The sequence below is a fragment of the Herpailurus yagouaroundi genome, unplaced genomic scaffold (genome assembly GCF_014898765.1).
Source record: "Herpailurus yagouaroundi ecotype Mexico unplaced genomic scaffold, PumYag 140, whole genome shotgun sequence".
Taxonomy (NCBI): domain Eukaryota; kingdom Metazoa; phylum Chordata; class Mammalia; order Carnivora; family Felidae; genus Herpailurus; species Herpailurus yagouaroundi.
In genome coordinates, this window is record NW_024412395.1 from 73872270 (window position 1) to 73882024 (window position 9755).

Genomic DNA, 9755 nt, shown 5'->3' on the forward strand with positions numbered 1-9755 from the left:
TTTTGAAATTCCTTTTTAGCTGAGCTTCCCTTAAATCAAGTCTTATTAGCCTTCCTAATTATTTTATTATTCTACATCTCGGCAGATAGATTATGAGGAGATACTGTGTTACAGCAATTATTTGATGTCCACTTTCATGCTTCTAAGTGATCACTTCCTGCATCTCACAACAACAACAAAATTGTGAAAAATACCTTTGTGGGTGCAAGTGAGGGTTCCCAAGTAAAGTCTAAAGGGTATCTGGTCCTAATAAATGCTAGCAATAAGTGCCTGTGAAAGAAGCGCCTTAATTAGAAAGTTGAAGTTTCTGGATTATTTTCCAGGAAAAATAAATATTGAAATCATGCAAAACAAAAAAACACTTAATTTAGGAGGGTCATAGGTCCTGAAAATTGTCTTCAAGACTTCAAGTGTTAGCATGGTTTTCATCAAAATTAGGGACTCTTTGGGGCGCCTGGGTGGCGCAGTCGGTTAAGCGTCTGGCTTCAGCCAGGTAACGATCTCGCGGTCCGTGAGTTCGAGCCCCGCGTCGGGCTCTGGGCTGATGGCTCAGAGCCTGGAGCCTGTTTCTGATTCTGTGTCTCCCTCTCTCTCTGCCCCTCCCCCGTTCATGCTCTGTCTCTCTCTGTCCCAAAAATAAATAAACGTTGAAAAAAAAAATCTTAAAATTAGGGACTCTTCTCTTTAAATAGAAATTGGAAATTGTTTTTACATTGTTAGAAGTTCTTGCTGAATATATATATATATATATATATATATATAAAAAACACTATATATCATCATACATGCATGTGTACAGCACATAACATAATATATAACATGTATTGCATATGCTATACCTAACATATAAAATAATTTTAAAGGCTCTGAAAAATCCATTTAATTTTGTTTACCCTGGTTTATCTCAAAACTTTGTTTATATGGGAACATTACTTCTGCATAAGACATTTTAGCATATGTTATAAGAATCCTAAGAATACAGTTAAAAGATTACCATACTAATCTACAGTTGATGCAGATCACCTTGATGAATTCAAAAGTTTCCATGTTTGAATAAAACACTTTTCAAAATTCAAAATACATTTTGGAGCATAATCCATAATTAATACATAAGAGGCATTTTAAGCAATTTTATATTTATAAATATATAACATTTCAAGCAAAGCGTAAACACTAACTTTGATTTGACCTTATGAGCCAGACTGGAAAGGACATGGTTTTACAACTCAAGCATCCTTAAAAGCTTGTCCCGACTTTCCTATTGCTAAAAATGAAAGTAAATACTACTTGCAATAAACTGGTCTGTTAGGAGCTGCCACACAAAAGCTTCTGTAACTCTAAGCTCTAAAGTGACGTGTGTACTTTCAAAAGTTGCAGATTTCTCAAGGACTAGGTGAAGCATTTTCTCAAGTTAATGCATTTATCTCTTCCACAGTTTCCGTGACCCTCTCAAACATTTCAGGAAAACTATTCACATTCTGTGGTTGATTGTCCATAAGAACACCATTTAAGTCATGGGAAATAAACAGTTTCCAATGAACAGACTGACTCTTCAGAAAGTTCAATTTAAGTTAGTGATTTCATACTTGGAATTGTAGTTTCCTTTGCAAGCAGTGTTGGCACTATCTAGGCAATACAATACATCAAATTCTTAACCAGGACACCTCATCACCTTCTATAAAATGATTTCCTACAGTAAAAGTTAAGCAATGATAACCATAAATATAGCTTTCTTACTTTCTGTCATGAATCGTTGTGTACTCATCAAGTTAAAATGTTTCGAGCAGAGGCATTCTACTGGTTGTGGTAAAAAGTTTATCTCCTTGATTATCTGAAATAATTTCCTGTTGATCAAATTCTAAACCATGTGTGGCAAGCTAGACAGTAAAAATACTTTACCTTGAGTATAAACATTATACCAATAGGCTTTAGATTAATTTTCCAAATTTGTTCATGTAGTTGTGAACATCTTAGGTAGCGTTTCTTAATTTTTTGTGGTCAACATGCCCTTTGCAAATCTATTGAAGTTTGTAGATCATTTTCCTAGGAAAATAAAAGTTGAAATTCCCCCAAGTTACATCTAATTTAGTTGGCTTATAGGTGAGGAAAATTGTGTTCAAGGTCTCCAGTGTTACTGTGATTTTCACCAAAATTAGGAGCTGTTTTCTTAAAACATCAGGAATTGGAATTTCCTGCCTGAAGTTCCTGCCTGAATATCATTTTCTAATAAGTGTTCATGACTACAACTACTTTGCCATATAAAAATCAAATAACACCTATATTATTTTGTGTATAACTTGAAAATACATTAATGCTTATCACATAGGGAAGAAACATTTGCTGGGATAGCCAATAAAATCTGGTAGAGTTTGTAAATTAGCTGCTATAAAATACAGAGGATATCAAGGAAGTTGCAGGAAGGAACTTCTTGGAAGAATGATGTACATTTTTACATTTTTTAAATGTTTATTTATTTTTGAGACAGAGAGAGACAGAGCATGAACAGGGGAGGGTCAGAGAGAGAGGGAGACACAGAATCCAAAGCAGGCTCCATGCTCTGAGCTGTCGGCACAGAGCCTGACGTGGGGCTCAAACTCACAGACCGTGAGATCATGACCTGAGCCGAAGTCGCACACTTAACCGACTGAGCCACCCAGGTGCCCCCAAGAATGAGGTATATTTTAATGTTGAGATTTGTCAGTATTTGTTTTGGCATTCCTTATTCACTCCTCATAAGCCCCATCCACAGTATATGATGTGGGTAGTTTGAACTCAGATGAAACTGGAAGCAGATAAAAACTGAATTATATAGTGTAGAAGAAAGTTTAGAGGAATTTCTTATGGCCTACATGAGTCTTCATTGGAAATAGGCACCTCTGAGTCAGAATTGAGGAGGCATTTTCCTGGTTTCCCTTTTGATACTTTGATCTCATAAGGAAAATAAAAGCTCCCGGTTTACTGAAATCAGATTGATTGTTGTCTTCTTTTAAAATAGAAATCCAAAGTCCTTAAATATCGTAATAAAACAAGTGCCTAGACCCTGGCAACAATGAAGTTAAATTTTCTTATTAAAAAGTATGTTAGTGTGGAGTGCCTGGGTGGCTCAGTTGGTTAAGTGTCTGACTTTGGCTCAGGTCATCATCTCACTGTTTGTGAGTTCAGGCCCTACACCCGGCTCTGTGCTCACAACGCAGAGCCTGGAGTCTGCTTGGAGTTCTGCATCTCCCTCTCTTTCTGCCCCTCCCCCACTCACACTCTGTCTCTCTCTCTCTCTCTCTCAAAGTAATACACATTAAAAAAAAATTTAAAAATAGTATGTTAGTGCAATTGCTGGGTTGTAGGGTAGTTCTATTTTTAACTTTTTGAGGAACCTCCATACTGTTTTCCAGAGTGGCTGCACCAGTTTGCATTCCCACCAACAGTGCAAAAGTGTTCTCCTTTCTCTGCATCTTTGTCAATATCTATTGTTTCCTGAGTTGTTCATTTTAGCCATCCTGACAGGTGTGAGGAGAACCCAAATGTCCATCGATTGAATGGATAAAAAAGATGTGATATAGTCTGTGTATATATATATATATATATATATATATACACACACTACTCAGCAATGAAAAAGAATGAAATCTTGCCATTTGCAACAACATCAATGGATCTACAGGGTATTATGCTAAGCAAAATAAGTCAGCCAGGGAAAGACAAATATCATATGATTTCATCAGATGTGGAATTTGACAAATGCAACAGATGAACATAAGGGAAGGGAAGGAAAATTAAGACAAAAACTGAGAGGGAGGCAAACCATAAGAGACTCTTAAATACAGAGAACAAACTGAGAGCTGCTGGAGAGGGTGTGGGTGGAGGAATGGGTTACATGGGTGATGGGCATCAAGGAGGGCACTTGTTGGGATGAGCACTGGGTGTTATATGCAAGACATGAATCACTGGGCTCTACCCCTGAAGCAAGACTACACTGTATGTTAACAAACTTGAATTTAAAAAAAAAAGTATGTTAGCTTTTAAACAATGTTCATTGTCCCACACAGAGATCCCATTAGTGAACTGGCATCATCATCATCTTCTACCCAAATGAGCTGATAATGATCATTTTGTCAATTTATGTAGGAATAGAGAGCTTGGGAATGATGATTCACATTTCTTTGCACATGAGTATTATTCTCACAGAATTCCTTCCCCTCTAACCTCCATTTATTTGGTTATCTGCCTAAATACTGTTAAATTTTATGCATAAAAGACATAAAAACAAAACACTTAGTTTTTCTAATTATTTTTACAGATGTAAGCAATAATCAAGATCTTGGTTCATGGAGATAAATTTTAAAATAGCCATTTTTGTTCAGGTAACAAAGTTAACTGTTTAGACTCAAATTTAAAATAAAAAGTTAATTATGTAATTTTTTATCATAAAAATGTTCAGTATTCTCCTTTAAATTAATTTGGAATACATATCACACACATAGATGAATTTATTTATAGACCACCTGACATGACTAAATTGTTCTCTTTTGCAGGTCTTTGCCTATTTATTTATAAGGTATGTAAAAATAAATGCAACTTTAGCACATAAATATTCATAGATTCTATGTATCTGAATATTTATATAGCACCTGCCAACTACTTTGACAGGCATGATAGGTTAGAATACATATTATGGGGGGGGGGGAAGGATGTTTATTTGGCATTAGATTTCAGGCCACTTCTAAAACAAATGCAGTGTAAGTTTATATAGCACATATAGGCAAAAAAAATGTTGCTTAGAAATGGACAAACCATGGTAGATTTAATTGCTATAACACCTTTATAAATATTAGGGTAAAATAAGCTCTATATGGTGAAATGTTGGGACTCATTTTAATCTTGGTAGTTTTGCAGATGTAGTCCTTTCCTGAAAAAAATCCTGGCATCCTACCCACATGTAGAGATGAGATGCTCCTCTCAATAAGAATGTGGGACACGAGACTTCATTTTTATAATAAAATTCCAAGTAACCACCTTTTTATTCAGTTTCTAAAACACCCAGAACTACCTCAAAGAGCAGTCTTAGTCTCGTGCTGATTCTTGTTACACAAGGCAATCTTACTGCTTTATCTCAGGAAACCCTTGGCATAGAGAAAAATGAAGAGAAGTTAACATAAGAAATATGATATTTATTCAATACTTTACTTAAACCTAAGAATTAAATCACAAGATCCTTGTTAAATTCCATTATCGGAAGACTATGTATTTTGAGCACATAATACTTGCCTCCTGCATTTGCATGAATTGATTTTAGTGTGATGTCTTCAACATATATCAAAAGTCACCACATGTCCTTTCCATTTCCAATCCCTTAAACATTAGTGTTCTGCAGACTTCTGCTTAGAGTGTTTCTCTAGAATGTGAAGTAGGAGGATATGCTCTAGTGCCTAACTGGCATAATTTAACTTTCAGGTCTGACATTTTATAAGCAATGGGAACTTGGGAAACTTACTAAATTTCTCACTAAAGGAGCATGATAGTAGTACTCATCTCATAGGTTGCTGTGTGTATGAAATGAATTAAAATAAAGCATTTAGACCTGGGACTAAAACAGTAAACTCCCCCCAAATTTTGGAATCAATGTGTAAACTCTGCCCTTCTCATTCAAAAACATCCTCTTTGGCTAAAAGTGGTGCCTACTCTTGGAAGACCACACAATTATTACCCTAATTATTACCCTAATTATTACTCTAATAACAATTATTAGAGATTGTTACCTAATTGTTCTTTGAGAAAGAATTCCGCCCAACTTTAACACAATGCTCATCTTCATTCCCTCCAGCATAGTCACTGCATTCTGCCTTCTGAGTTTTGTTTCATTTTATGTGTCAGGCCCGGACACTAATTCTGATCTAGCAACAGTCCAACCGTCCACCTTTAAGAACATAGCTCTGGGGGCGTCTGGGTGGCTCAGTCGGTTAATTGTCTGACTTCGGCTCAGGTCATGATCTCACAGTTCTTGAGTTCGAGCCCCGCGTCGGGCTGTGTGCTGACAGCTCAGAGCCTGGAGCCTGCTTCAGATTCTGTGTCTCCCTCTCTCTCTGCCCCTTCCCTGCTCACACTCTGTTTCTCTCTGTCTCAAAAATAAATAAACATTAAAAAAAAAGAACATAGCTCTGGGTGAATATCCATTTGCTTTTAGTACTCATCCACCATGCCCTCGAGATCTCATTTTCTCCTTTTAGCTCTTTATTTTGTCTTTTAAGATCTAAACCTTTCTGAGAAGGAAAATTCTCACTTTGTCTAGCTAATGATTACTTCTGATACTTAACACTGAAGCATTCTTCCCCTAAGAAGATTTAGTTCCTCTTTAATTTTCTGAATAAATGTAATACCCAGAGACAGAATATTTAAGGCACAGGACTATATAATGTCTTTCTCTGCTTCTGGATTTGCAGTAGTAATTTAGGAATTTAATTGCTTTGTTTCACTAACAAAGTTCATAAAAATGAATGCAATACACTTTTAAAAAAGAATATAGGCTTTCATTTCTTTTTAAAAATTAACCACCCTTCTGTCCATGCAGCTCTGACATAAAAACTAATAATGATCATGACTTCTAAAATTAACAAATCCTAAGCCAACTTCTTACCATATGGTTAAAGTTGCCCTAATTGACCCAAAGAAAGTTTAAAACATTAACAGAAATAGAATTTTACTGCTAATCTAGCACAACTAGTTACATGTTGAAGTAACATTTTAATTCCAGAATAGTCTTAGTCTTCCATAGTTCATGTGGATCTCAGGTGTTTTTGACTTTTAAAGATGTGCCTTGCAGGGCTGGCTGAACATCCCAGTGGAAATAGGGAATATTCTTTTTAAAACGTCTTCCATTTCATATTGCAGTTTCACTGGGTCTAAAAGTCTCTCTGAGGTACCCCCCCCCCTGTTTTTCTCTCATCTGAAATTTCAGGAAAAAGCACATGTCTTAAGGTCTTCTGGTGTAGCCCACACAGTGAGGCTCCCATGACTATGTTCACCAAGGTTTCCATGGCAGCCATTTGCCTATTCCCCCAAGCCTTTATTTGCCAATTTGCTAATAGCCAGTGATTGCTAAAACTAACATAAGGCATATGACACGCCAAAGAAAAAATTTCATAATGGTCATATTTACTAAAGCTTAAGGCTAAAATCACCAATGGCCTTTAAATGGACACCATTCATTTAAAGACAAACACACAAGTGTGAGACTGCTAACATTTCTGCTGCATTGTTCCTCTCTTCAAGACTTCTGTCCTATTAGGTTATTTTTAGTTCCTAGGGCACAGCGAGTTTCTATTCCCATATCTCTGCCTGGCCAACTTTATTTATCCTCAGGACCCAGCTCAATACTTTCTTCTGGATATTTTTCTTGACTCTCCTCACTAGATTAGTCTCCTGTTCCTTTGTGTATTATATTTCTCCTAGTATGACATTTAGCATATTTTTATTGTTTTTTTTTGTCTCTTTCTCTATATTAAAATCTTACAAGCTTCTGAAAAGGAGGCATTGGTGATGCACATGGACCATCAGATGAAGAGAGTAAGTCCTGACCAAGAGTGAGGATTAGGTAAATAAAATTCTCTGCCATATGAGAAGACTCCCTGTTGCATGGCAGAATTCTTGATCTATAGTAGAGATACACTGAATAATTTTAAATGAATACATGAGTACAGAAAAATGCTTATGTCTTCTCTTCCAATTCACTTTGAAATTTTTAAATATGTTGCCTAAGACATATTTTTTCCAGTTTTGATCTGAGGAATATATTAAATTCTCCTCAGAAAGTAGTGACCAATTAATTTTACATTTTTTGTTTGTTAGCCAGAAACCCAAGATCTTGTTATCTTCTTAATCCTTCCAGAAATTGCTTTAATCTCCTAGTGGCAGATTGAAAGAAAATGGCCATGAGTTCTTCCCTGACTCTATCCATGCCACTGAACAATAGTTTTTGGCAGGCCCTCCACTGAGTGGGGGAATCTATTTCCCCATCTCTTAAATCTGAGCTGGCCTTGCGACTTGCTTTGACTAACAGAATGCTGTGGTAACAACTCTGTGACACTTTCAAACCTGCACTTCACAAGAGCTCACAAGCATTTGCTCATATTTTTGAACCTCTTTCAAGCTTCCAAGTGAACAATTTTGAGTTAGCCTTTGAGATGATATATATGTGGTCCAGGCAGTTTTGTTGACCCAGTGAATAACCTGAAACTATCCAGGTATGTGAGGGAAGCAACCCACCATGTTAGTATAGAGGCATGTATGAGTCTAGCCAAGAACAACTGACTGTGGTTCAGATCTACACAATTAACTGGCAGGCCCAAACTCTCATGAGCCATAATAATTGCTGTTTTAAACCAGTAAATTTTGAAGTAGTTTGTTAAGCAGTTATTGCCTTTGAGGAAGTCCTGCCTAAGTGATCCTATTTTATTTTATTTATTTATTTATTTATTTATTTATTTATTTATTTATTTATTTATTTATTTTAACGTTTTTGTTTTGAGGACAGAGAGAGACAGAGCATGAATGGGAGGAGGGTCAGAGAGACAGGGAGACACAGAATCTGAAACAGGCTCCAGGCTCTGAGCTGTCAGCACTGAGCCCGACGTGGGGCTCGAATGCACAGACCATGAGATCATGACCTGAGCCGAAGTTGGACGCTTAACTGACTGTGCCACCCAGGCTTCCCATAAGTGATCCTGTTTTAAAACAGCAACTCCGCTTTTGAGTAGCCCTTTCCTCTTCCCAGATTTCTATGTACATCTTTGACAATATATATTTATTTTACATGGTTTTCCTACTCTGAAATTTTAATGGAATCTCCATATTGACAGGATTTTATTTTGCTTTTTTTTTTTTGCTATCTCTCCAACTCCTAAAAAATGCCTTGCACAAAATGGACATGTGATATGTATTCATGTAATCAATTTGTGATTGATTTTGGCAATTTTAATTATTTTAATAGATGGAATATTTGTTCTTTTACCAAACTAAAATTTACCCCTCTCTTTTGCTCTTCATTTGATCAATTCAGTTGCAGCTATCAGATTTATTGTTACCCAATATATTAATTATATTACACAGAATAAAGTAAATGGATGCATGAGTGGCTTACATGAGTCATTGTAAGAATACATGAAACCTTGTTCTAATGAACAAAATTATAACTATTCCTAGTAAGATTCAGGCATAGCGCCTAATTAGAAAAATAAAATCCCTGGCTTTTTCTCAATATTTTCTTTAAAAAGCTAAAAAAAAAAACTTTGTAAGAATCTTACACAGTATAGGTAGTTACTTGTTTTCCATGAATTTCTGCCTGTTTGTGATTCCACCATCTCTAAAACATGTGTTTGTAACAAAATAAGAATGCTTACTTCTTCCCTGTGTTTCGTGCCCTTCAAATAAGTTAGCATGCAGCTTTAGGAAGGGTACATGTGGTTTATTGATGGACATAAACCAGCTATATGATGGATCAGTGCTAGAAATTGATTGTTGCATGTTCCAAATTGATCACTTTCATATTGCATTACATATGCCATTTAACATGCCAAGAATTGGGAATTATTTTCTAAAATAAAATGGCTATATAAACAACCTAAGAAATCACTCAACTTGGGGCGCCTGGGTGGCGCAGTTGGTTAAGCGTCTGACGTCAGCCAGGTCACGATCTCGCGGTCCGTGAGTTCGAGCCCCACGTCAGGCTCTGGGCTGATGGCTCAGAGCCTGGAGCCTGGAGCCTG